Source organism: Lichenostomus cassidix, chromosome Z (assembly GCF_008360975.1).
Source record: "Lichenostomus cassidix isolate B80296 chromosome Z, HeHo_3.0, whole genome shotgun sequence".
NCBI lineage: Eukaryota > Metazoa > Chordata > Aves > Passeriformes > Meliphagidae > Lichenostomus > Lichenostomus cassidix.
In genome coordinates this window covers 49703779-49730562 of record NC_139511.1, presented here as the reverse complement: position 1 = coordinate 49730562, position 26784 = coordinate 49703779, and the positions used below count along the sequence as shown (strand labels likewise).

At 38.4% G+C, this 26784-nt stretch overlaps 2 long non-coding RNA genes across 2 annotated transcripts; one reads left to right on the top strand and one right to left on the bottom strand.

Moving 5' to 3' along the window:
* Positions 1 to 8: 8 nt before the first annotated feature.
* LOC146424859 (uncharacterized) lies at positions 9 to 26597 on the top strand. The gene is made up of 3 exons (XR_014847024.1): positions 9 to 293; positions 14997 to 15135; positions 26135 to 26597. It is a non-coding gene; the product is annotated as an uncharacterized LOC146424859 (long non-coding RNA).
* LOC146424860 (uncharacterized) lies at positions 12326 to 15044 on the bottom strand. Its single transcript, XR_014847025.1, has 2 exons — positions 14981 to 15044; positions 12326 to 14878 (listed from the first exon to the last, which is right to left on the bottom strand). It is a non-coding gene; the product is annotated as an uncharacterized LOC146424860 (long non-coding RNA).
* Positions 26598 to 26784: the final 187 nt, after the last annotated feature.

Genomic DNA, 26784 nt, shown 5'->3' with positions numbered 1-26784 from the left:
GGCGGGGGCGCCGCTGCCCCGGTCACCCCGGCAACGGCGGGCGGGATGGAGGCGGCGGTGAAATGGCCGCCCGGCCCCTCCCGGCCTCGCGTGGTTGCGGCCCGGCGCCCCGCAGGAACGGGCTCCTCGCAGCAGCCCTTCACCGGGCCCCACCGGGCTCCCCAGCCCGGGCTCTTCTCTCCGCACGTCCTCACGCCTGCACCCCTCCGGCAGCAGCCGCTCCACAGGAGGTGTCTGACATGTGCCAGAAATCATAAAAAATCAAAAATGAGGTTAAGGGCTAGACAGCAAAGGTACGGTACTCTGGATTTCATCTTAAGCAGGCAATGCAAGTGCACACGCAGGGTCTTCCCAGACTTTTCAGGGAGTGAATGGGTTGAGAGCAGCCTAGTGAAGGACTTGGCAGTACTGGTGCGTGAAAAGCAGGACATGATCTGGCAATGAGCATTTGCAGCCCAGAAAAGCAATTGCAAACTGGGCTGCATCAAAACACATGAGGCCAGCAGGTTGAGGAAGGTGATTTTCCCCCTCTGTCTTCTACATCCAGCTCTGGAGTCCTCACCACTGGAAAGACATGGATGTATTAGAGAAGGTCCAGAGGAGAGCATTTCCAGCCCAAACCATTCTGTCATACAGTTCTATGATGTGTGGCTGGCTGTCATGGCAAGAAGACCACTGCACATTCATTCACTGCTGTGGGTACCTCAGCAAGTAGCAGTCTCTGATTGTGCTGCAATCCTATCTCCTTGACTGTAAGCACTAGCTACTTTTTTATTAAACAATGAAAGCTGATAATTTTCGCCCAATTTCTAAAGCTAATAGACCATTTAGAAAAGCATATTCTTGAGACAAACTTGGTAACTTTGCTTGTGGTGCCCTTGTGTGTCTTCTGCTCTTGGAACACACAGTTTTCTCTCAGTCCTCATTTAAACAATCCTCTCAGTCTGCATCTTTGGCATGCGCATAACCCTTCCACAACCCCACATACTGCTATGATTTCACAACAACGAAAAGCTTTTGACAGTGTCTTCCATAAAGGGAGCTCCTCTCGCAGCCACTTGTCTAAGTCAGCACTCTAATGCTGCTGCATCAGGTCAGCTCTACCATTGTGCCAGGCTACATTTCTTAATTGTTGTTGAAGAGGAAAACTTGAAAACACAGCTAGTCTGAACACCAGAATTTCATACTCATAATACATCCATCATCAAATACTCAAACACTTATCTCAGTTTGTTTATTTTCATGGGCTTTTTCTGGTAATCTTGCAATCACTAACACTTCAGTACTATGTCTAGATTTCCTCATGTGGGAAGATCTGTTATGTGCACATTCAAAATGCTTCTTCCCTCTATTGAAACTCCTACCCACACAGTCAAATTAAATACCAGCTATTTCCCTCAAGTATTATTTTACTGTGTATTGTTCTGAGCAGATTGTAATATAATTATATGCTGAATTGTGGTTTATACCTTAATACTTATACCTGCAATAATGACTGTATATTCACTATCTCATAATAAACCAAATCTCTCAGCTAACAGGAAAGTAGGTACCTGGGGCTGTATCTTCCAGTTCAGCCTTCTTGAGTACGAAGACATACGTCCTATAGCTTACTTCCACCTTTGCCTGCAATCTGCTGGCAGAAACCTGGCCTGCTTTCCTCCTGAAAAGATTCTGTGTGATCATGATCTGCCTGGATGCCCAATTCCCTGCTATTTCCTTCCTGACAGTTTTCAAACTGTTGGTCAGCTGCAGTCAAATCTGACTGACAGGCCAGGGTCTCCAAAAGATAACAAAGTTCAAGTCTTTTGACAAACAGCAGGGATATAGGAGAGGGGCTGTGCTAATCAGGAAATGTTGGAAATGGTAGGAGGAAGGATAGTTTCTGCCTGTTTGATATCCTGCCAGTTTATCAGTACTGACATACTGGTTGGTCCAGCCCACACATGTAGTTTAAAATGAGAGTTGTAATACTGTTTCTGGCCCAGCTGTCTGCTCAAAGATGTAGGAGGGAACCTGTGGTAAGAGGGTTTAGTTAGTATAGGAAGGAGAACAACAAATGCTCAAGTTGTGGTGCATGTCCTGTTACCTGATACTGGTGTTTTAAACCAGTTCATAGTACAAGAAAGCTACAAAAGTAGCATAGTCAACTTCTCAAGTATTCCTCTAAAAGGGACAGAGAAGCTTGTGTTAGCCCACTGCTATTGTACATCACAATCTCCAATTTGCAGAACAGCACAATGAAAATTGTCCAGGCCCAGCGTGTCCTTCCACTGGCTAGAGATCAAAAGATGGAAGAATGAAAGATAAGAGTTGCCTTTGCCTGACTTTACTCAGATTTAAGGTAAATACAGATTGCTAACTTCCTGACAATTTTCTGAAGATTTCTTTGTTTTGATAAAATGAAATACTAGAAGTTAGCAATGCGTTTCCAGTTAGCTAGACTTCATTGAAATGCATTTTCAGACCTGATGCCCCAGTCTGTTGTACTTAAACAAGGTCAGTAAAACTATATGTTATGCATCCGTTTTACTCCAATGATAGATTGTAGCAAAGTACGTTTAAATAGTTTTTATTTCCATGCACACTTGGCTTCATCTGTGAAAGACATTTTCCATAAAAAGGAAGGTCCTTCCCTGGTGGTCCATTTCAGGTGCTGATGATGTTCTATCAATAAAACATGAAAGAAACAGATTATTGAAAAACTAGCGTTGTCTCCATGTTCATGTGCAGGCAATGAAGTCTTTTGGGATGGTGAGGTACCTGGGTATTAGATGCAGCCTAGTTATGATAGCACATCCAATTAGCCAGAACTAATTTATCTGTTTTCTCAGTACAATAGTTTTGTCTGAGAAAGCCAAAGTTTGGTGCTAAACAATTCATAAGTTTATTTGAAACCAGCTTAATCATGTGTACATTGCACTGATGGTGCACTACACAGGCATGCATTTAAGTTTTTTTTTAAGTGAGGGTGTGATTATGTCTGTGTGACTGCAGATTTTTTTTTGGAGCAGACTTAGTTATTTTCACTATCATTTGTTATCCTAATAAATTGATTTTTAAGTGGAAGGAAGCAAGGAAGCGAGGAAGGGAGGAAGGGAAGGAAGGGAGGAAGGGAGGAAGGGAGGAAGGGAGGAAGGGAGGGAGGGAGGGAGGGAGGAAGGAAGGAAGGAAGGAAGGAAGGAAGGAAGGAAGGAAGGAAGGAAGGAAGGAAGGAAGGAAGGAAGGAAGGAAGGAAGGAAGGAAGGAAGGAAGGAAGGAAGGACGGAAGGAAGGAAGGAAGGAAGGAAGGAAGGAAGGAAGGAAGGAAGGAAGGAAGGAAGGAAGGAAGGAAGGAAGGAAGGAAGGAAGGAAGGAAGATTTAAATAGTAAATTAAAAATATATGTTCACATACAGTTAGTTACTATAATAAAATAAAGCAGGATTTGTTCAACAGTATGCAGTTTACATATTTTGGAAGAATTGTATATGAAAAGAAAGTGAGATGGTAATCTTGGCAAAGACCTGGTCACTAACTGTGAGAAATACATGATTAACCAGGGCTGCTGGTCAGACAGAAATAACACCTGTTACTTAATTGATGTCATAGGCATGATTAATTAATTTCATAGATAAAACTTCTAATGTATTTTCAGTATGTGCAAAGTTAATAACTATTTCCTGGTCTCCAAGAGTACGAAAATATCACTGCTATTTTGCCTATCCAGAGAGTATTTCTCTCTAGTGAAGTTCATGAACTATCTCTATTCATATTGGAACTGAATGAACTCACTGTGAAGAGAAATTACATTTCAATTTTTTGCATTTCTGTTGTTACTTGGAAGAATTTTATCCACTTATTTTTTAGCTAAAAATATTTTTTCAACTACATACTGGCAATATGGTATTTAGTGTTAGCTGTTGAGATCTATTTCAACTTGGTTTCTATTTTGTATCACTACAAAGGAATCAGCTGCTTTCCTAAACGTTTTGATTCACAATTGAAGATAAATTTAGCAGTAGCAACTAAATCTGTTATTGCCTGAAGGAATCTACACCAGCCATGTCTCTGAGATTAGTCATAAGATGCCAAGTATGGTTTAAGTGGAATTTAAAATATAAATGTTCTGGAATAAATGTCAAATTGTATTGATTATAATGTGCTTAAACTTTAAAACAAATTAAATATATGCTGTAAGGATATTGTTTCACTGGGCACTCTAAGGGTTAGAGAGGTTAAAAGCTGGTATTTTAAATAAATTAATAGGAAAAATATGTGAAGCAGACCATCAACACGTAAACCAAGCCTCGTAGCAGTTGTAGTCATTAAAAAATTATTCATTATCTTTCTAGGTACCATTTTTAACAGAAAATTCTCCATTAACATTTTATGAAATCTTCATGTTGTTCTTGGTTGGCCACTGAAGTTTATTTAATAGAACAGTGAAACCTGTTTGATTCAACCATCATAAAGTTATTTTGTCAATCTGGAAACAGCAGTAATTCTGAGAAGAAATCTTTGGAGATGTCTGAAGGAGCCGAATGAGCTGCATGGAGAATGTAATCTGTTGTCACTATGGCTGCATTATTTTCAGACTCCTTTGCAATGAGCGGTAACAGAACAGTAGTAGAACCAGTAGAAAGCGTACCAGTCAAAGGTTTGTTATGTGGGGATTTATGGAGTGGTGTATAGACACGGGCATAGTCCTCTTAACTTTAGTCTTTACAGGGAGCTGGGGCAACAGCGGTAAAAGAGTGCTGAAAGCCCCTTTTCCTCTTTTCAGGAGCAGTTCTGGTGGCTACATTAACCAATGGTGAAGGCCTTGGTGAAGGTGTATGTGAGTTATCTCCAAAATGGCTGTGCTGGAGGAGATTGAAAGAAAAAATCATGAGAGGTTAGAGATTGGCTAACTTGAGAAAGATGAAAAAAATGTGTAGAAAAGATACTTAGTGAAGATGGCAAGTAGATGTCAAAGATTTGTGAGCAGTGAAGCTGGGAGTAAAAAAGACTCAGAGAAAGGGAAGTATTGCTAGCTCCCTCATTTTTCTTTTAATTTACCTAGTTTTTTCGTATGATAAAGTGTTCCAGAATTTAACTTTTTGCTCTTTGATTCATGTTTTTATGAATTATTAGAACCGAAGCCTAAAAGGAGTTTGATTTCAACAGACATCAACAAACAGACTATTAATCTTCAGTGGTCTTCTTTGTTTGTTGGGGTAGGATCAAATTTTAGGGCAGGATTTTCTCATGTTTTCAGTTACTTGTTTGTGATGGTTCAAGTGCTACATTCAGAATTATGATGAGTGACAATTACTAATAAAAAAATCCTTAAATTTGTCAATTTTTGCAATTTCATGTCAACTTAATGGAAAACTGTATAGGAAATTGAGATCTTCCATGAGATTTTGAGAGGTTTTAATGCTATTTCTATAATTATTCAAGATACTGGCTTTGCTAACAACAGCAACCAGAAATTACTATGCTTCATGTAAGTTTAGTTGAAGATGCCCCATCTCATTGCAGGAGACATGGTGACAGGAATGGGATGCTGAATGATCACTCTGTGGAATACCACTGATTTTTTGAAGAGTGTCTTTGGCTCAAAAGATTTGGGGAAAGATTGGCCTAGAAATTGCAGAGGTTATTGGTTTGTGTGATAACTGGAAGTCCCACATACGGAGTGCACTGTCTTTGGGGTCTAGAGTGAATACCGAATACTTAAAAAATTATCAGGGGTATCTTCAAGGTTCTGGATACAAGAGATACCCAAGGACATACTTGTATGTGCCCCTAAATGTTCTGATCAAAATACATACTTGCAGTATTTTTCTCAAGTAATAAAATTTTATTTCTTTCTCACTCTGCTCAATGAATCTTCATCTTGTGAATGAAAAAAATCCACAAACCACTAAATTCCATCTGTAGACAGGTCATCTAGATTTGTGCCAGGTTTGACACAGCTGCCATTTGTGTGTCCTCTTATACATTATGCTGTATGAAGAAGAAATACAATTACTGAACCATTGGATACATGATCCCAAGTACTCAGCCATGATGACATAAAAATAGAGAAACCAGTTGTTTGCATTCCAGCATGCAATGTTTGTAAATAACTTAGTACTGGAAGCCAAAATGATGACATGGCAACTGGCAAACTTTCAAGAAGTATAAGAAATATATTATCAAGCATCTCAGTATTACAAACAAACTTAGGTTGCTTTCCTCTTCTGTTTAAATAGTTGGGAGTTTTTTGTTATGCTTACAGATATAAAAAGAAATTGTATGTGTTTCATAATTGCAATTTAAAATATATTACAGCATTCAAGTCATGGTTGGGTCTAGATAGTCAGGAAAGCTGTATAGTAAATACAAAATTATGACATAGTCTCTAATTAATTCTGGCTTCATCAAAGGCATTGGCAACATTTCCACATTTTGTGTGGTACTAGGATTTCACTCAGTGCCCAGTGTAGACCAAAAAGACCAAAAGGATTTAGTTTCTGAAGGGCATCAAGTTTTTAAACATGAGAATATCCACCTAGATATAATCATGATATCAATATGTAATCAAATGCTTATGTTTAACTCAGAAAAAAATCTTCAAAAGAACTCTGTTATCACAGTTCTGCTGTGGCAACCACCTTTGATGAGTCTAATAGTATCTCTTTAGCAAGACACAATCACTGTAATTTAAAAAGCATCACCCTCTTTTCTCCCCAGTAAAAATGACTGTTGAAACAAGGAACTCAAAGTTGATTAAAAAAAAAAGAAGACAGAATTGTGAATATGTTAGGCATGAGAGAAAAGATTTTTCCCTTTCCCTAAGTCCCCAAAGAAAGAATTAGTAATTTGACTTAACTTCAATATTGGAAATTTGTCAAAGGACAAGCATCCCTGGAAAGCATTCCAGTAAAAGCTATGAACATTCTTGCTAAGGAAACATGTTTGGAAATAAATTTACTGACCTTTCCATCACAAAATGTCCTTTTATAAAATATCAGTGATGAGCCTGAAAAAAATCATAGCTCTTAACAGATGTTAACCGAGCTAAGTTAATTTACAATATACGAGGCATTAAGTTTGCTTGAATAGCAGCAGAGCTCTTGATTTGACACATATTTCATCATGATCCCCAGAGGCATTCTGACTGTTGTCCAGAATCATTCCAGAGATTACTGAAGGTATTTATTGCACAATCTTCCTTGAACTCACTGTTGAAGTTTGGAAGCAATGATAATTTCACTGTTTGTGAGTAAATTGTGCCTGATCATATTGCAGATATAAAAGGAGGAGTGGAGGTTACATGATACACTTTAATTCCCTTGGCACATCTTTGGGCATGTAATATAGCTAATTTTCACTCCCTCTCGAAGGTGAAGGAGTGAGGAGGACACGGCAGCTGTGGTCCTCTCCCACATGCCTTTCCAATGCGTCTGAGAGCCTGGACATTGGAAAGTATATTTCCAGGAAGACACACAAAGACTCTCAGAGTGGTATTTCATTCTGCACCAGCCACACTTCCCTTGGAGATGTGGGAGCTGAGGAAAGGAATGTGCCCCATCAGGGATGAAAGTCAGCTGTCTGTATCTTTCAATCTTCGTGGCACTGTTATTAGATAATGTTTTCATTTGCAAAGAGAAAGCCTATACGCTTAATCTATTTTTATGCAATGTCTATGGCTCTTTTTCACTGGCCTACAGTAAAAGGCTCCCATGATCTTCATCCAGTGCTATTTTCTAGTTTTGGTTGTTGAAAGGAAGCATAGCCACAGTGGGCAAAATTTTTGAATTCTGGAATTTTTGTTTCTGTTAAAAGATCAATATAAACATAAAAAAATTAGACACTAACATTTCTAATTTGAAATCTTTCTAGCTGTGAAAATCTATTTCTCTTCTCCAAGAAACTAACAAGATAGTTTTCCTTCCTAAGCATTTCTCCATTCTTTAAGGATATTCTCTAACTGTCTTAAGAAATTCTTTAAGTGTCTCATCCTTTGTCATATTCAGATTGTAAATTTAGTTTACATGTAAATCCTTTTTTCATAAAGGGAATATGTAATAATTTTGCAGGCCTGTACTCTATTGGTTTCCTGGCATTACTGCAAACTCTTTCCTACAGATTTTAACTGACTTCTGTCAGCCCTCTAATTTTCTTGTGGCCTTTTGTGGCCTGTTTCCCTGGGACCATGTCCAGATGACTTTTGATGATCTCCAAGGATGGAGATTCCCCTACTTCTCCCAGCAACCTGTGCCAGTGCTCTGTCATTCTCATAGTAAAAATAACAACTCCTTACATTCACAAGGAATCTGTGGTTCTGCCTCTGGTCCTGTCACTGGGCACCACTGGAAGGAGCCTGGACACCTCTTCTGTGTACTCTTCCTTCATGTACTTATATACATTGATGACATTCCCCTTCAGCATTCTCCTCTCATCATTTTCATGTCTCTTCTATGGCTCTCTGCAGTGTGATCACATTCTCCCTGCAATGCACTACCCGGAACTGGAAACAGCACTCCAGATGCGGCCTCGCCAGTGCTGAGGAAAGCAGAAAGATCACCTCCCTTGACCTGCTGGTAATACCTCTAATACAGCCCAGGATATCATTAGCCCTCCATGTAGCAAGGTCCTTACATAAGGAATCACATTCTTGTATTGTTAGGGTTTTTGGGGTTTTTTTTGAGACTTGCTTGTAGAAAATTACTTTATTCTTTTCCCCCCAGCATTTAAGACATTCCTTTTGTTATTCCTGTGCTTTTCTCAGGGACAATTTAATGATAGTAATTTTTACAAAATCAGCCATAAACAGGATCTACTTCACTATTTAACCTATACTACATAATTAGAGATAGTTTCCAAGTAATACCCTACCTCTAGTGCATCCATTTTGTAGTTCAGCACAGCTAATAATTTCCCAGAACAAAATCTGTGAATGAGTTATTCTTGACATGCAGAATTTAGTGTTGCTTTGATATTCATATAGTGCTTTGGAAATTTGTGCCATGGTAAAACTGACTTTAATGTATCAGATCTGAGACTTGCACTTTATAACCACAAAACTGAGAATGCTTCATTCATATCTGTCACCAGGTTTTAGCCACTGTCTTTTCTTGTTCCAATATTGTCCATTATTTAACAATTACAATATAGCACCTGGCAGATGCTATTAGTGTTTATGTTTTTGTTCTTTGCCTCTACCACTGAGAGCAGTAAGAGTCTTAGCACTTGTATACCATGTGTCCTTCAACCAAGGCAGCTGATGTACATTCTTCCCCCACTTAGATAAAGAGCAGTTTAATGAGATTTACGTGCTGTTTCTGGTAAGAGGCCAGTGGCTGATTAGTGAACTAGCAGTATACTGACCTCTTCCTTTTACCTGCTTTATATTCTCTACATGATGATGTACCAGTGTAAAGCTTAGAGCCAAATATTTAATGATGTTTTAATGATTCCATGCCCAAATCTTCACTCAAAAGCACTTTCATGCATGCAGCATAAAAGGCATACTGAATGTTATTTGATATCCACAGTTCATAACTGAAACTGACAATGTAAATATGTAAAGTTGTACTTATAAACATATGTTTATATATAAACATATTTTGTTTATAAACAAAAATGCTGGCTGTGTAGAGATTCTGTGCTTCACATTTGAGATTTTACTATTTTGAAATATCTTTAAAAATAATCAGATAATTAAGATTTCTCAAACCATTTTTCTTTAAGTACTTAAGAATTACTTGAAAAAATATAGTGCCTTATATGTTTTTCTTCACATGATGAATCATACCTGTGCTGCTATATTTTCATATTTTCAATATAAAATTTCAAAGGAATACCAGAATCTTTTTAACTCCATTAAACTGATTTTTTGACTTGGCTTGCATTAAGTAATGGATAAAAAAGGGTTACAGTGGAATACATCTAAAAAATTCTGCTCTAAATCAAACTATGCTGGAATGTAACAGTTGCTGCCTTCGTGTCAATGCTATTTGCTGATGCAGCTCAGTGCAGTTGAATCACCACAAGGGAGACATTTCAAGAGCTTGGTGTTCAAGCATCTCTTGGATGAAATCCATAGAAAAGCAGACATGAGCTGAGTAATAAATCCAGACATGTATTCTGGTGCCATGAAATGGTATCAGTAATCCTATCCACAGCAGCAATTAAAATATCACAGTGGTAGTCTACCAATAGTTTTCCTTTTAATAAAAATTCTAATAATGAAAGCAACAAAGTAAGAGATTATAGAAATTTTTATATAACAATGATGTTCTATTTCTGGTTATTAATATATAAAAATGGTGAAATATATGACTGTTTTTCTCCCTGTAAAAGCTGATATACAAAAATATGGCAGTGAAGTCCAGGCCATTAGGCTTTTTATGCACAGAGGCAAGCATGAAAGATTCTGCATACATGCACTGATGTGCTGGCATTCTTCGGTTCCATAGCTGTGTCTAACAGCTCATAGTATATACTGCAGATTGAAGGCTCTTAGTTTATTGAAATCTACCTAAGACTTTAAAGCTTAAACAGCTAGAAAGTTGCAGCATGATTTTTGCAAGGCTATGAGTAAAAAAACTTATTTTTTAAGGCCTGGTCATAATGGAGAAATAATTCAGAATTTCGTGACCATTGTTAACCGTCTATTACAGGAGCAAATCCTGAATTACCTGTGACTCACTTGGCCTCTCCCAGGACTTCTGAGGTTGTTCTGACAGCTGTTGTCTTTGATAAAGTACTTCCTAAAGGTGACATCTGAGAATGTCAAAGTTATTTTGCCAAAACTATAGGTAGCATGCAAATTAAAACAAATAACAGAGAGAATCTTCAATGGTAGATATGCAAATAATAATTAGATTGCATTATAAATAATGCAATCTTACATACACTTAGGGAAGTTACAAACAGCAAGTAGTTTTTGAACATGTTCAGAAGAGCTTTCAAGTCGACTCCATCATGATCCATTAATGTGCTTCTCTGTTAACCTTGCTAACCCACAGACTTTGGGCACCATTATTTAGGCAGAAGAAATATATTTCCTTTCACATGGAGTATTTAATGATTAAGAACAGAAAGATATTATTTTAATACATTTTCATGTAATTCAACTGTCTTTTCTGGGTGTTCCATTGATTTCATATATGTTTTATCGTAAATTGACTGAGCTAAATTTAACCTTAGTATCTATGTCACTTCATATCTAAGTTATTCTAGTGGATGAGGTCCCACAGTGCACATTCAGAGTAGCACTAACCATCTCTGTGCTTACATTTTCCTGTAGATACCCTTTTTTAAGAAGGGAGATTAGCAATGCCATTGTAACATGGATTGTTTTCCTAGTGAAGAGTGCAAGGAAATTTTATACTTAGTTTTGAAGGTGTGTTTTGATTTATTTTCCAGTCCTTTATTTTGAAGGTAACTTCTAGTTTTCTCTGCATCTTCATGGTAGGTGCAGAGAGGGTTTCAATGTCTGTGTGTACAAATGTTAAGATACATGCACGGTGCAGAACTCTGTCTTCTCCACAATTTCATAAAGTAATTTCTTCCTGAGAAATACAGAGGTATCAGTGAGTTTTGCATTTGGCTACTGGTGAGTAGGGTTATTTTATGTGCCAGACTTCTTGGAGAATCCCTTGGATTGGAGAATCCCTTGGAATGGACTTGCTTCCTCTGGTTAGCGCATGAGATCTTATGGAAGGGATATTTTGGTTCAGAAGAACTCCAAAGGAATTTTTTCCCTTCACAACATTTTGGCCCATTACACTGAATTTCACAGAACTGGGGAAATGCATGAGCCTTTTTCTGCATTATATTCCAATGAGAATCAAATGTCCAATTTGCCAAGAAAAAATGAAGTTGGCTTTGTTAAAAGTGTTGGAAGAATGCTGTAGGAGGGGAAAATGATCAAGATAAAGACATACTTGAAATTCATTTGGGAATGGAAAGCGTAACAACAGCAAAACCCCTTTACCAAGACTACTCAGAATAGCCATTGCAAAATCTTTTAAGAATTTGAGCTTTACTTGTCTTTTTGTACTTCACTGTATTATTGATCAAATCCACCCTAAAATATATCATGAGTTAAATACATATAGGCTAACAGTCGTTATTTTGACTTAATAATAGTTTTTGTAAAATCTGATTAATTTTTAATTTGTAACACACCTACATTTCACAGGGGTAATCACATAATCCAGATAATCTGGAGATAATCTGTTGATGACCCTAACCCAGACTGCACTGTGTTATACTCTGTGCTCCTGTCCATTCATGGAGCTGTTTTTAACAATGCAATTAAGAGAATAGTCGTTACCATAAATAAACGGGCACAGCTTCACATCCCAATTTAACAAAAAATATTTATTCCGATAATATATTAATGAAATAAAGGCTGAAAGTAGCCTGTCAGGAAAGCCAGATGACAGTAACATAACAGTATTGATGCCTTTTATTTACAACAGACCACCTTGTCCCATTTTATGAGTTAAAAAATACCTATTTATGTATCTTTTTCATGTTTAATGGTTCTTCTACTTTTTGAGCCAGTGAAGAGAATGTTTGGCTATGGGATAGGAAATAGCTTCACTTTCCAAAGATTAACTTGTTTTAGTACATACAAACACATTGACCTAATTTCTTGGATAGGTTTTAGCCCCTAATAATAGAATGAATGGCATTTATGTTCTAAAAGTAACTTTTTAAACAGTTTTTAGAGACATGGTAATGGATATGAAAATGTAAAGAAAGAGAAAAACTATTATTTGTTTAAAATAAAAAAATTGCATTATTCTATGACTAAAGAGATTGCAATTAAACAACTAATTTATCTTTCTAACTACTCTGCTCTTTCCCTGCAAGTTAATGTCTGTGTTCTCTCATCAAATCTGACAAGTTTATTCTGTAGGTTGTTTCTTGGGTCAGTAGTTCAACTAGTTTTTCAGTAAATCTGAGACAATAAAAAGGGTGTTTTGATTTGCAAATGCCTAGATATATTTTGGAAAGAAATATAATAAAAATACCATAAAAATGAAGGACACAGTTTATCTGAATATTGGCATAATTTTGTGACATAAAATAGCATATAATTCCAGTTATTACTTTGAAGTTATAAATTTGCAGTGCTGATAATATAATGAACTGTTTGCTGAAACGCTAGAGGCTTTTAAGAGCAATTTTTTTCCCAATTGATTTTTTTTCCCTGTTACTTTTCTTAAAAAGTTTACATTGGCTCTGTGCTACAGGATTATTTGAGGTTTTGGAGCAATCAAAGATGAGCTGATGAGGTTTTGAATGAAACCAGAGTAAAAATTTTAAAGTTGTGGACCATTCAACTGTGAAAAGTTCCATCTCAAAAGAAATGGTTGGGAATAAATTAGACAGACTGTGATTCAGGCGTACATAATTACATTGACTCAATAGAACAAAAATAAATATATTGGCATTACTGGGAGAATGAGGCACCAGGGACTGACTAAGGCTACAGGTATAGTTAATTTCCTAGAAAATTATTTCAGCTTCTTTTCCTTTTCTTCATACATATCTATTCCCTTTCCACCTCTTCCATGTATACCCTATTTTCTCCCTGTCCTTTGGAACTTCAAGAGGCCAATTCTGAGGCAGTCTGTAGGCAGCAAAGTGCTGGGGTAACCATCCTCTGAAAGGGTTTCCAAACTATCCCAAAAAATCACAAATATGAGTGCTGAAGAGCACAAAAAGTCTGATTTGCGAAGAAAAGGAGGTACTGATTCAAGTCGTAGGTATTTGGGAGGCTGGCTTCTGATAATAAAGATCTCTATTTGCAATAACCAGAATAGCAAATCCAAATTTTATTTCCTTACAGCTGACACACCCAAGCTGACAGAATTTTTTCTCTGGGAATGTCAACAATGACACATCGATGGTGTATCAGATTGCCAGCATTGTGAATTTTTACTTCCCCTTCATGTACACAGTTGCATTACGTAAGATGCATAGAAGAGGAAGACTTTTACTTTTCAGCCTTCACTCCATTCTCAGCACCAAATTACCTTAGTTAGATTCTGATAATAAATCACAGGCCTTCTTTGGTTTTATCAGTCTTCTGTCTGACAGAGCAACTTGAGCATTTACAAGATGCATAACTTTTATCCATTCCAATTAAGAAAGAAAGAATTGGCCTAACCCTGTCTCTAGCAGTTTAAATCATTAGTCAGACAAGTCTGCCTCGTGCTGGGTAAATGTGATTCTGATTCCAGAAATTGCTCTGACACAGACTTGCTCTGCTCTTTTGAAGAGAGGTTGGTGTACGCAGTGAAGACAAAATTCATAAGGCTCTGGTCTGTTACACCCACTGTAATAACAAAATGCTACAACAAGTATATTCACTGTATTTCACTGTATTCACTGCTTTAAGATTTCACTGCTTAATGGACAAGGTTTTGTACAATAAAGTGAGGGAGAACAGAAAACAGGTAAAATGAAAGGATCAGTCATTTGAGATGCAATGTTGCCTTCAAAAACTTCTTGGAAGCTCATTTTGTTCTAGAGACCATGCAAAAACTGTGCTCATAGCCAAGTGAAAGACTGCTTGCTCACTTCGTGCAAGAGCTACCACCCTTACCTACCTTCTTTTCTCTCTCTGTTAGTCTCTTTCCCACCAAAAATGTGTGGAAGAGTTGAAAAGCCAGTGAAAGGTGGTAGCTGCTGCAGCAACAGGGGATCTGTTTCTACTTCCATTTTAGGATTTTGATCTTTGATGGTGATGAAAGGCATCTCAACTTCCACTCTGTCTTGACGAGTATGGAGGTGTATTATAAAACATGTTTGTTCAGACAATTCCATGGCCTGTCAAAAATCACATTTAATTTCACATTGGATCTGATGCCCCAGCCGTTGACTCTTTTGGCTACACTGAGCTGGAAGTTTATGTAAGAAAAAGGAACAAGTGAAAGCACTCACTACAGACAGCATTTTCAGCATTTCATTTTCAACATGGAAAATACAACACTATTTATTACCTCTTTGCTGTTGCAGGGAAATTAATTTTGATATGGTCATTCATGGCCAGTAACAAGTGACATGCTCAGAAGGACGAGATCTCCAGAAGCCACCAGGTAAAGAAGCAGAGAAATTTGCACCTTTCCAAGAATTTGTGCAACAGCTGTGGTCAGAGGTAAGGCTGAAGGTCAGACAGCTACAAAGCTGATGTGCAGAGCAGGTTTCATGGTGAAAGAAAAACAGCAGTGAAGTCAGGAAGACATAAGGAGCTACCAAGGCTGATGAAATAGAAGAGAAAGAAAAAATCAGCAATACCCAAATGACACACAGTATGTGGGAGAAGAGCATGGAGCTCATGGTCAGCATTTTCTTCCTCTTCTGCCAGTCTGGGTTTTCAGATCTTATTCATCAGAGATAGTGGGCATAGCTAAGCTGTCAATTGCTCAGGCAGATGTATTAATATGCAGTTAAATTTAAAAAAATAAAATAATAGAAAAAGGCAAAGCTGCTGTGCAAAATTGTTACAAGTAAACAAGTAAAATCTGACAAGTAAAATCTGTGTAAAATGTGAAAAGTGTGTGTGAGTTTTTTAATTGGGACACTGAAGAAATCTTCCATCCCATAAAACTGCAAACCAAACCAAACTGGAAACACAGAGAAACAAACAAACAAAACCCCACCAAACCCTAAGCCATAGGAATAAAAAGCAGGGTAGAAAGTGTGTTCTATATAGTGGCTTGCCTGTGGTTTCTTGAGAGGCTTCTCTCGAGTAAACATGCTCCTGCCCTCTGAAATTACCAGCTGGAAAGTGGGAAACTCCATGATGCCACAGGAACTGACACAGGTGTTTCCTCTGCTGAGATGGAAAAGCTTACCTGTACTTTACTGTGAGAATGAGTTCTGACACACCCATGTTTGTCTTAGCCTGTTTTTTTCTAAGAAGGAATGGTCTGTGTGTACCTTAGAGTTAGACCTGCCACTACAGTTGCCATTGAGTATGTATGTTGGAATGTATATACTGCAAGATGTTTGTACTGTACTCTTTTCTTTTGTTCTCTTAAAATGAGTTATTTTTTAGTAACTTATTTCTACTCGATACCTTGAAAAACATGTGTGCTTTCGAAATAATGCAAAACCCACTAATTCAAGCATCTCATAAAAAAGTATAAAATATCAAATACCAGCCTGAAGGAAGTGTCTATTCTTAGGTTTTAGGGTGAGTGTGTAACTCCTGAATGCACTTCAGTTTTGTCTGTTTAAGCCATTGCTTAAGTTGGCCATATTCTGCAGAATGTCTGTGAATGTATCACATATTTTGTTCTGCCTCGTAATAGATTTCTCAGATTTTCCAAAGAGATAAAGTGTAGTCATCTGTCACCATCACAGTCTGGAAGTTCAGCACTTTCTGAAGTACAAATACATAATATCAAATGAATATTCACAACAACAGTCAAACCCGTGGTACATCACTGTGGCATTAGTACCAAACAGGAGGAACTTCCCACCGGAAAGATGTTGCAAGTAGGCTTAGGCAGACTGTGCATCTATCCATTCATTTACTGTCGTGTGTGTCATGCAGAACTGACACAACAACTTGTTAACAGGCATAATATCACTGCAACATGTCACTATAACCATAACTACAGGAGCACATACGTACACCAGATTGTAGGAAATACAGAAGGTAGACATGTTAGGAACAAAATTCTTGGCCAATACAGTTTATCCTAAACTCGCATGTTTAAGTATCAAATAATATTTATAAAGTATCAAATAATAATTTTATTTACTTCTTCTAGCTCTTCTATGTCTTTAAATACCAAACACTTTTACAAAGATTTCTTTTAGTGCTGCTGAAGAGAAACTGACAAAGAGATAGATTTAGGTTGCACTCTTCAAAGTAGCACAAATCAGTGTCAGCACAGACAGAAACAGAAGGTTTGTACTACCCAAGTGGGTAAAAGTGAGGGTACAAAAGCCTTGCCAGTCTCCCTCAACTCTCAGCAAAGCCACAGCTAAATAACGTTGGAGAAGAGATTCACTTAGTACTTTTTAATATTTCTTCCTGTACTTTCAAACTCTAGCTATGCATTAATTAAGTAAAACAGAATAGTAAAATGCTGCTAAGATAGCATGACAAAAAGAAAAGCATTTAATTTCTATGCAGTTGGTTTCTGTGACAGGGTGAGTGATACCAAATTTATGTTTCTGTAAAATGTGAAAAAAATACTTCACATGTTAAACCCGTCAGTGCCAAATGTCACAGTCCTGCAACATATTGTCCTGGTTTTGGCCAGGACAGAGTTAATTTTTCCACATTAGCAGTGAGAGGGTGGAGCCTGGAGCCGTGTGGGCGTATCTAGGTTGTTTTTCTATGCCATGAACACACCTCTGGGGTGGAAATGAGGGACTTTCACTTCCAAGATGGAGGGGTGTGTTGCTTGCAATTGGAAAGAAAAGCGTGGGTGTGGAGGATTTGTCCACTATTTTGTGCATTGTCTCGGGGTTGTGCCACACTGGGCCAGGGTGAGCATATTTTGCATGTAAATCACCCTCTCTTTGTACAATTTTTTGTTATTATTGTTGCTGTTCCAGTTCATTTTCTTATCTCATTTTTGTTTCAGTAAATTGTTGTTATCTAAATCCTTGATCTCTGCCTTTTGTCTGTCTCACTGCAGGGTGGGGAGATGGGGAAGGGTAGTGATAGATGTATTGAACTTTTGGGAATCAGGCTGCTGCTGCAGTCCAACATGAAGGGATGTAACAATGAGCACTTAGTAGCCTGTTCTGCCACCAATTGCCTGGTTCTGATCGTGTCTTATAGCCACAAGTCAAAGGGACTCAATGGGATGCATCCGGGGGTCCTGTGGAAACTGGCTGATGTTGTTGCCAAGCCACTCTTCATTGTATTCCAAAAGTCGTGGTGGTCAGATGAAGGCATTGATGACTGGAACAAAGAAAAGAGCTTTCCCATATATATAAAGGGAGGAAAAGAAGATCCAAGGAACTATAGGCCGGTGAGCCTCTCCTCTGTGCCTGGGAAGATCATGGAGCAGATCCTCCGAGAAGATACGTAAAGGCACATAAAAGGATGGGGTGATCTCAGGCAGCCAGCATGATTTCACTTGGCCAATCTGGTGGTCTTCTATTAGGTCAAATGGCTGCAACATTTGACAAAGGAAGACTGACCAATGTTATCTACCTATGCCTCTGTCAGGCCTTTGATGCAGTCCTATAGGACATCCTTATCTCCAAACTGGAGTCCTGGATTTGATGGATCTACTATTCCATGAATCAGAAATTTGCTGGATGGACACAGCAAGAGTGTTGTGGTCAATGGCTCCATGTCCAGGTGGAGGCTGGTGAGGAGTGGTGTTTCTCAAGGCTCTGTCTGGGTGTCACCGAAGCTGCAGGGAAAACAAAAACCCTCCAACAACATTTGTAGTGTTAGAGAGTCAAGGCATTACTTTATTTTCTGGCCAGAATGTTGTGGCCAGGATGTGCCACAGAAATCATCTCATCCCTACGCAGCCTTGATGTGCGAGAGAATCATTCCAAGACACATCACTTCTACAAGACTTTTCAGATATTTTGTATGGTCAAAACTCTTAGAAATGTATTGGGTTGGTGTTCATTGGTCCCAAGCTGTGTAGTTCTTAGTATTTGGCTTTTTATTGGATCCGGATTTCTTCCCCTCCAGTGCTAATTAGGCCCTCTTTCTTATCTGCCTTTTCCCAGACCAGGTGCCTCCAACCAGCCAGGGATGAGGTTTGGAGCTGATGTTCTGTTAATGGCCGCTGATGGCCCTTTGTGTTTTGGGCTACTCCCAGTCTGTTGATATCTTGAGTTCATCAAACTTCACCTGGTGGAACAATGCCCTGGAAAGAAACTTAAAATTCCCTTCCTCTAGGGCAAAGGCAAACAAATTTGAATAAAGTTATATAAAAATTTTTAAAATGGTATATTTTCTGACGTGGGGACTGGTGGACTTCAGTATCTTTATCAATGACATCAACAGTGACATCGAGTGCACCCTCAGCAGGTTTATAGATGACACAAAACTGACACATCAGAAAGACAGGACAAGGACATGGACAAGCTTGAGAAGTGGGCCCATGGGAATCTCATGAAATTCAACAAGTCCAAGCACAAAGTGCTGCCCCAGGTCAGGGCAGTTCCAGATTTGAGTACAGACTGGGAGAAGAACTCATTGGGAGCAGCCCTGCAGAGAAGGATCCAGGCATTCTCCTGGATGGAAAGCTGGACATGAGCCAGCAGTGTGTGCTCACAGACCAGAAAGCCAATCGTGCTCTGGGCTGGATCATAAGGGGGTGGCCAGGAGGGTCAAGGAGGGATACTCCTCCTCTATTCTTCCCTCGTGAGACCCTACTGGGAGTGCTGTTTCCGGTCTGAGGTCCTCAGCAGAAGAAAGACATGGACCTGCTGGAGTGGGTCCAGAAGATGGTGAAAATGGTGACCCAAAGGATGGAACATATCTACTACAAAGACAGGTTGAGAAAATCTGGGTTGTTCAGCTGGAGAAGAGAAGGCTTTGGGGACACCTCAACTGTAACCTTTCAGTACCTTAAGGAGGCTTATAAAAATAAGAGAGAGGGACTTTTTATACGGGCAGATAGTGACAGGGCAAGGGGTGATGGTTTGAAACTGAAGTATGGCATGTTTAGATTAGATGGTAGGAAGAAAGTCTTTACTCGGAGGGTGATGAAACACTGGAACAGGCTGTCCAGAGAAGCTGTGGATGCTCCTTCCCTGGAAGTGTTCAAGGCCAGGTTAGATGGGGCTTTGAGCAACATGATTTAGTAAATAGCATCTCTGCCCGTGGCAGGGGGATGGAACTAGACCCTTAATATCCCTCTTACCCCAAACCATTCTGTGGTTCTATTTTGGATGATCCTGGCCTTCTCCTGCCTGCCTTTTATGCCCTATTGTTTTCACAAAAAGTAGTTTCGAAAGTAGAATTTCAGTATCCTAAACTTTCAGAACTCTGTTTTTCTCCTTTTTTTCCCCCTTCCCTTTCTGCAGGTGAAAATGTGTTGTAACAAACTTGTCTGTCTGTAGAATTTACTGTATTCTTTTTTACCAAAATTAACTTTTGGCTATTCTCTTGGCTCTGGCTTTTAAACAAATAAAATGCTTTGTTCTGTGTTTAGATGACTAAAATAATGTTTCAGTTACTTATTAATAATAGACACAGCAAGTCAGCCCAACAAGCTTCCTTTTAACAAGAAAAGCTTTCTCATTCTGAATGAATAATGCATATTGGAGAAATAACACCACTCCTGCATTTTATGTGTAGGCAGATAATGTCCTGTCTTTCAGCAAATGCATTAGGCAAAGGAGAACACTTTGGGGAAACAGCCATCTCCCAGAATAGAACATTGTGTTCTTGCTGTAGCAGAAAGTAAGTTACAGTGTTATCAACTTTATGGTTTAAAACTTTGGGTGGCTTGTCTATGCAGCCATAACCAGAGCTGTGCAACAGGAGGAGTTACATATTAATAGTCGTCCTTGCAGTTAACAGAAGCAGCTGGCTCCAAAGGGCTCACACCAGCCCCAGCAGGTGGAAAGCAGGGTGATGCTTGATACTGTTGAAACAATGAAGTGAAGTTGCAGGGAGGTGCAGAATGTATTGCAAATTTATGCTCATGCCAGCATTTGGTTTATTTACTGACAGTAATCTTCCTAGCAGGTCCTTAGAAATTGTGGTAATGTGCTCTGGAAAGGGATAAGTTATGTCCCCTTTCACTGAAGTGATTTTCTTTGATTTGCAGGCTTTGAATGGACAGAGGTTCTCAGACTCTTTAAGGGGTTAGATGAGGGAATCCCCACTGCCTCAGCCATCTCAGCATACCCTATTTCCCAGAAAAACCTTCTTAGACTGGCATTAAAACAATGGATTTTGTGTGTATTGATAAAGACATAACAGAAAAAAACCCATCCGTAAGCCTCACACTATAAGGTCTAAGGCAGGGAGTTTTATGACAAGAATTCCTTTATATATTCACAGAATATAAATGTCCATGTTTTTATGCAACATATATAAATGTGGCATTTGTGCTGCATAGAACACATAAATTTTTAGACTGTACTGTTCTGAAATACATAGAATTCAATTACTGTTATTACTTATGTTTTTTTAATTACTTCTGTATTAAAAAAAACCCCTACAAACAGCAACAACAACAAAACCAAACAAACAACAAACCAAACCAAACCCAATTGTTTGTGTCTGAACTATTTAGGAAATAAATGCAGAACGTTTAGAATGTTCTGACACTCCCTTAGAAAATGTCACCATTTTTCTTTTTACTTTCTTCCTCTTAAACAAGTGGGTGGTGAAGACAGCTGATTACTGTGTCTGTGAGATCACAAATAAACTGGGTCTCTGAAAAAGGGCTAAATAGAAAGAAGGCAAGAAGGCAGTATGAAGAGAGACAGAAAATCAGAAAACTAGAGAAGGAAATAAGCTGATGCTAAAATGCCATATTTGGCAACTCTGTATTGAGTGTGGGGAAGATTGAATGTGACACAAGATGAGGCTGAATAGAAGATTAAATGTTTGAATGTAGTTTGAAAAATACCTCAACACAGAAAATTAGTCCAAAGCTAAGTTTTACCTGTGGGGTGGTATAATATATACGTGATATATGTGGCATAAACAAAACAGAGATAATTTGGTAATTTAGAACAATTTTCCCACAGGAATATAATGAGAGGTATACCTATGGAGAAAACAGCAGGTGTTATTAATTCCCCCTAGAATTCTGCAACATTGGTTGTGGCTCAGTCATGTCCTGTGAGTTTCGCTTACATGCTTGCAAAGGTGCAGTGTCCCTTCCTCCTCTGGTACAGAGCTCCTGTCTGCAACCATTTTCTCAGTTGCCTTGGCCTGTACCACCATATTCTAGTGACTTACTGGAATTGTGTTGGACTCTTGAACTGGACTGCAGCATTGCCTAGTGATGTTTTCTTGGCTCACTGCCCAGACTGAAGATTTATTAAATATTTTATGAGTATTTAAAGGAGACTATTTAAAAGAAAAAACACCCTAGAAGCTCTGACTTTGATTTATGGCTTGTGAAACTCAAGAGTCAGAATGAGGAAGAGATTGAGAACATATCAAGGATAATTCTTCCTTCTTATTTCTCACTTCATCTAGTAACCACTGTTGCCACAATCTGGTTATTTTCTCTGTGTCACTGATAAATATGATTTTCATCCTGACTCTGGGCACAGTAAGGCATCTGACCAGCACATAAAAACTTCCTGATTATCATGTTTATTCCTGAAACACATAAAGAGAAAAGATAGTGCAGCTGCTAGTCTTGTTGATTTGTATTGCTGCAGTGCTTGTAGTCTCAATCAAAGCATTTTTGTTTCTTCACAGTTAGCCAGTACAAACTGAACATGAAAACCACTGTGCACCGGTCTTTGTGCCTCAGTTTGACAGAATTTCTCCAACTGAATTCACTTGGTTACGATTTATTTCAGGACAGAATCCATGAGGTTCAAAACAGAAATATAAAATCTCCATATATAAGCTATTAATGTATACAAGAAGAACCATGGTAGGGCCCCAGTATTTTGAATGGGTTAAAATTTTTTAGTATTGTACATGTCTTCAGCAAAAAGAAGAATGATACAAGAATGTAAGAGAATGCCTTCACACCAAGTCTCATCAGAAATTTTGCATTGTTGTACTTCAAGCCTCCCTGCTAAAACTAGAAACTAATTTGAGTCTGTCAGTGTAAGTGCTGCAGTTTTCTGACTTTTATTTTGCTTATTAAATATTTTGTTAATGCCACTTTTAAAATCTGATTCCCTGCAGTTAAGTCAACAGCAGGTCAGTTTATAGCATATTTTATGTGGAATTATTGAATCTAAAAATGTATAATACAGGTTTATTTTACACAAAGAAATTAAGTTTTGTGAAATAAATCCTATGCTAAAGGGCTATTTGGAAGCACTAAGAAAGTTCTGTCTCTCTATTTACAGTTCAGCAACAAAACAACAGCCCTCCTTATCACAGCTCACATATTTTCCTTTTGCGGTTGCTCTTACAAACCATGAAATTTACAATGGTAGTACTTTGTGTGGAGATGTAGGGAACTGTCTAGAAGACAATTTTTGAGAGCTGAGAAACATAATGAAACACCTTCTAATAGTAGAATATGTGATAAATTTCTGTTGAAGCAGACCAATAATACAATTACAACTTGAAACCTTGATTTGAAATCTTCCACATGATAGATGGTAGCTACACATAAAAGTTATGTATAGTACTGCAACAGCAATCATTAAGAGGAAAACCTTAAAGGATTGAGAGAAAGCCAGTCTGAGAACTGGGACTTATTTTGCATTCTGGGCAGAAGGACAAATTTCACAGCATGTCTGTCAAAACTGGTAAAAGAAGCAGCTGAATAAAGTAATTCACAAAACATACATGGTAACACTCTCTAAAGATGAAATTTTTGAACAGCCTTGGGCAATATTCTTCTACAAAATTCTTGTCTTGTGATGAACTGAGTTCTTAGATACTCAAGGTGTTAATGGAGAATTTTCTGTATCACTGCATTCGTTTTGAATTCTTTTATACCCACACAGTCAAGTCATGTTGAAACTGGCTACAAAATGCTCACATAATTTCAATAGGAGAAATCCCTAAAGCTGCAAAATACCATTGTCAGCAAAGCCCCAAACTGTATTGATGTTAGTCATCCTCAGTAGTAGTTACTCCTTGAGTAGACCCTTGAAAACATTAGAAGCATTTTAGAAAAAATCGCTACTTAGTCTGAGTAATATGTGAATAAAAGGAATGAGCAGCTTGTCAAGTCAATGCCAAACCTTTTAACAAGGGCACAACAGTGCAATAGTTGTAGATACATGGCTTTTTTGGCAACTGTTCAACAGCTCCAGCACTGTAATCAGCTTGCAGCCTTGGCATTAACAGTGGCCTATGCTGCACTGATCCCCAAGCCTTGCCAACAGTAGCAAATCACGAGTACATGCAACCTAGTAGAGCTCTGAGGTTGGAAATGCCCCACATTTCATTCAGAGGTGAAAGGTACAGCTGTGACCAATTCTTCATTATAATCCTTGCCTCAACAGGTCATTTGTGCTCACTGAAAGTTTCCTATATCAGACAAAGTACTGTAGAGGAGCACTTCTCTTAGTTGTATATTAAAATTTTATAGAAAGTAATCTATTAAAATTTAATATGAGGTCATCTGTAACCAGGACTAACTTGAAGCAGACTGTGCTCATCATATTTCAGCTACAGGCTCCTGTAGTGGTATGTTGATCCAGAAGTCAGAGACTATGGCATGCCTATCAAAGCAGCTGGCTTTCTGGACACTTGAAAGAGTGGCTTGAAAAGCCAGCTGCTCATAATGGTGTAAGTGATGAGTCATATACCTGGTAATGCACTGGCAGTGAAGAATCATTACAACTAGCAGTAAATTACTTAAAACAGCAAATTGTCTCAGTTTAATTTTATCACTAGCATAGACAACAGTCATGTTCCCTTTTTGTAAGTATAGGGAAATTTGGCCCGTCTAAATTTGTCTTAATATCTTGCTCACCCAACCTGCATTTAATTCCCTGTGCCACATGTTTCCCAATGCCTAGTTGTACATTTAGGATCTCTGAATTTCTAAAGCAAATAGAATATTCACTGCATGGCTTAGACCTGGAAATTTATACATCAATTAGACTAACTCTTGGCCTGATCTTATGGGGCAGTGGGTGACATCTGTTCAGGGCACTTGGAACTCATGGAATCTACTGTATCATCGAGGTGAGCTTCTCAAAGACAGCTTGTGGTGTTGTAGACCAGAAATATAGAAATAGTACCTTTTTTTATACTTGAACCCTGTGTGCTCAAGGTCACCCATGTATGGCGCACTTTGCAGTCCAACTTTCATGCAGGATAACCCCTGCAGAATGAAATCAACTGGAGTGATATCTTGGTGGGAAGCAGTGCTCCATAGCAAGTGTAGAAATACAGAAAAATGCCTTGCATTTGGGCAGTGGCACATGACGAGTGTTCTGGCTGGAGGCCAGACTCCTGGCTAGATACCAGTTTACACAACTTCCCAGGGGCTCTGCAGACAGAAGCACCACTCAGCCTTGCCATGGTCTTAACAAGCAGACAGACTTGCACCCTGCATTACTTGAAATTGTGAATGGACCAATGTACCTTGCTAGGTAGCACAGAGATGGTATGTGCAATTGTTTGCATGTGGTGAGTTAAGATATTTTTCTTCTTATGTCTGTAGCCAGGTAAGGTGTTACTGGCAAAGAAGAAGAAGAAGGAATAGTGTGTTAAGCTGTTAGTGATGATAATTTTTGGGTTTGCCTAGGAATAGTAGAGAGGTGATGTGAAAAAGTCCCATGTTGGAGACAACATGTGAGACAATTTCCTCCATTATTCCTTCTGCTTTCTGAAAATGTAGCCATTGTCTTTGTGAAAATGCATACCTTTTTGAGGAAGTCTGTCATTCTTAGCTTTCCAGGAACTCACCCAAATCACAAAACTATAAACTGAAGCTGTCTGCTGTGGCTAGCACAGGCTTTTCCCATGAGAATTCTTCTTGTGTTTTATAAATAAAGATAAAGTTTGGATGTTATTGGAACAGTGTCCCAGAACTTGGACAGTGCAAGCCTGGCCAATCAGGCCTGGGGGAAGGCTTCTGACTGACCAATCTGGGTAACTTTTGAAAACTCTATATATATGATGAAATCAAAACAATAAAGGTCATTCCTTCTTGCCACTGAGAACTGGTGCTTTCATTACTCTGCTAGCTGCTCAACAGCGACAGTCTTCAACATTTTGTGAAATATGCTTTTTTCTCAGAGAGAAAACCCATGCAAAGAGATTATGCAACTTGAACCCTGATCTGCAAAAACTGCATGAATCCTGATTTGCAAATAACATGTTAAACCTGATTAATTTAGTGACTGCACAGCTATAGATACCTTCACTGAAGATTATTTTTCAAACTATCATGGCTTCAAACCCTCGTGAAAGGTTATGGTACATTTCCAACACATCTAAAAAACAAGACAAATAGTTTGTCAAGTTACCAAATTAGATATCTGTATTTTGTCTTTAAACAGTCTGCTATTTAAAATGCTAAACATCTCTTTTACAGTATTTTTCACCAACTACTCATGCCCTTGAAGATGCTACCTGAGGATGATTGAGTTTGCCACCATTATCTCAAGTGAGACTCTGAGATCCAGGAAGGTGAGGAAGATCCAGGCACAGAAGAATTCTTACTGTCTTATTTTTTACTCATTCCATCAGTTAAATTTATTTTGTTCCTTTTTATTGAGTCTGCTATTTAATCACATTGCCTTTTTTAGCTCTCAAAATGTCCTGTTAAGGGGCAACAAGCACTGTATAACAAAATGCTTCTCCATTATTAATTCAGAAAATGAAATTCACAAGGCCCAGAAATATGTTCGGGTTTTCAGTTTTATCTTTATCACACCATTTACTAAGACCAATAGGAGAAATAACATTGATATAGAAGCTGCATTTCATTAATATTTTAACCCGGTATGATGTCGTCCATTTAGTTCCCACTGTTGCTCTAAGTGATACGTTTCTATGTAAAATTCTCTAGTTGCTTCTACTGAACATTTTGCAACACATAATAGGTAAAGTTAGATCCACAGACGTTGGATGAAATAACTTGTTCTACAGTCCCACCAAAATACACCACCTGAGGAATGAGCTTGGCCAGCTGGTTCAATCTTTGCTGCCACTTGCCATATAGAGGCCCAAATTTCATTTGGT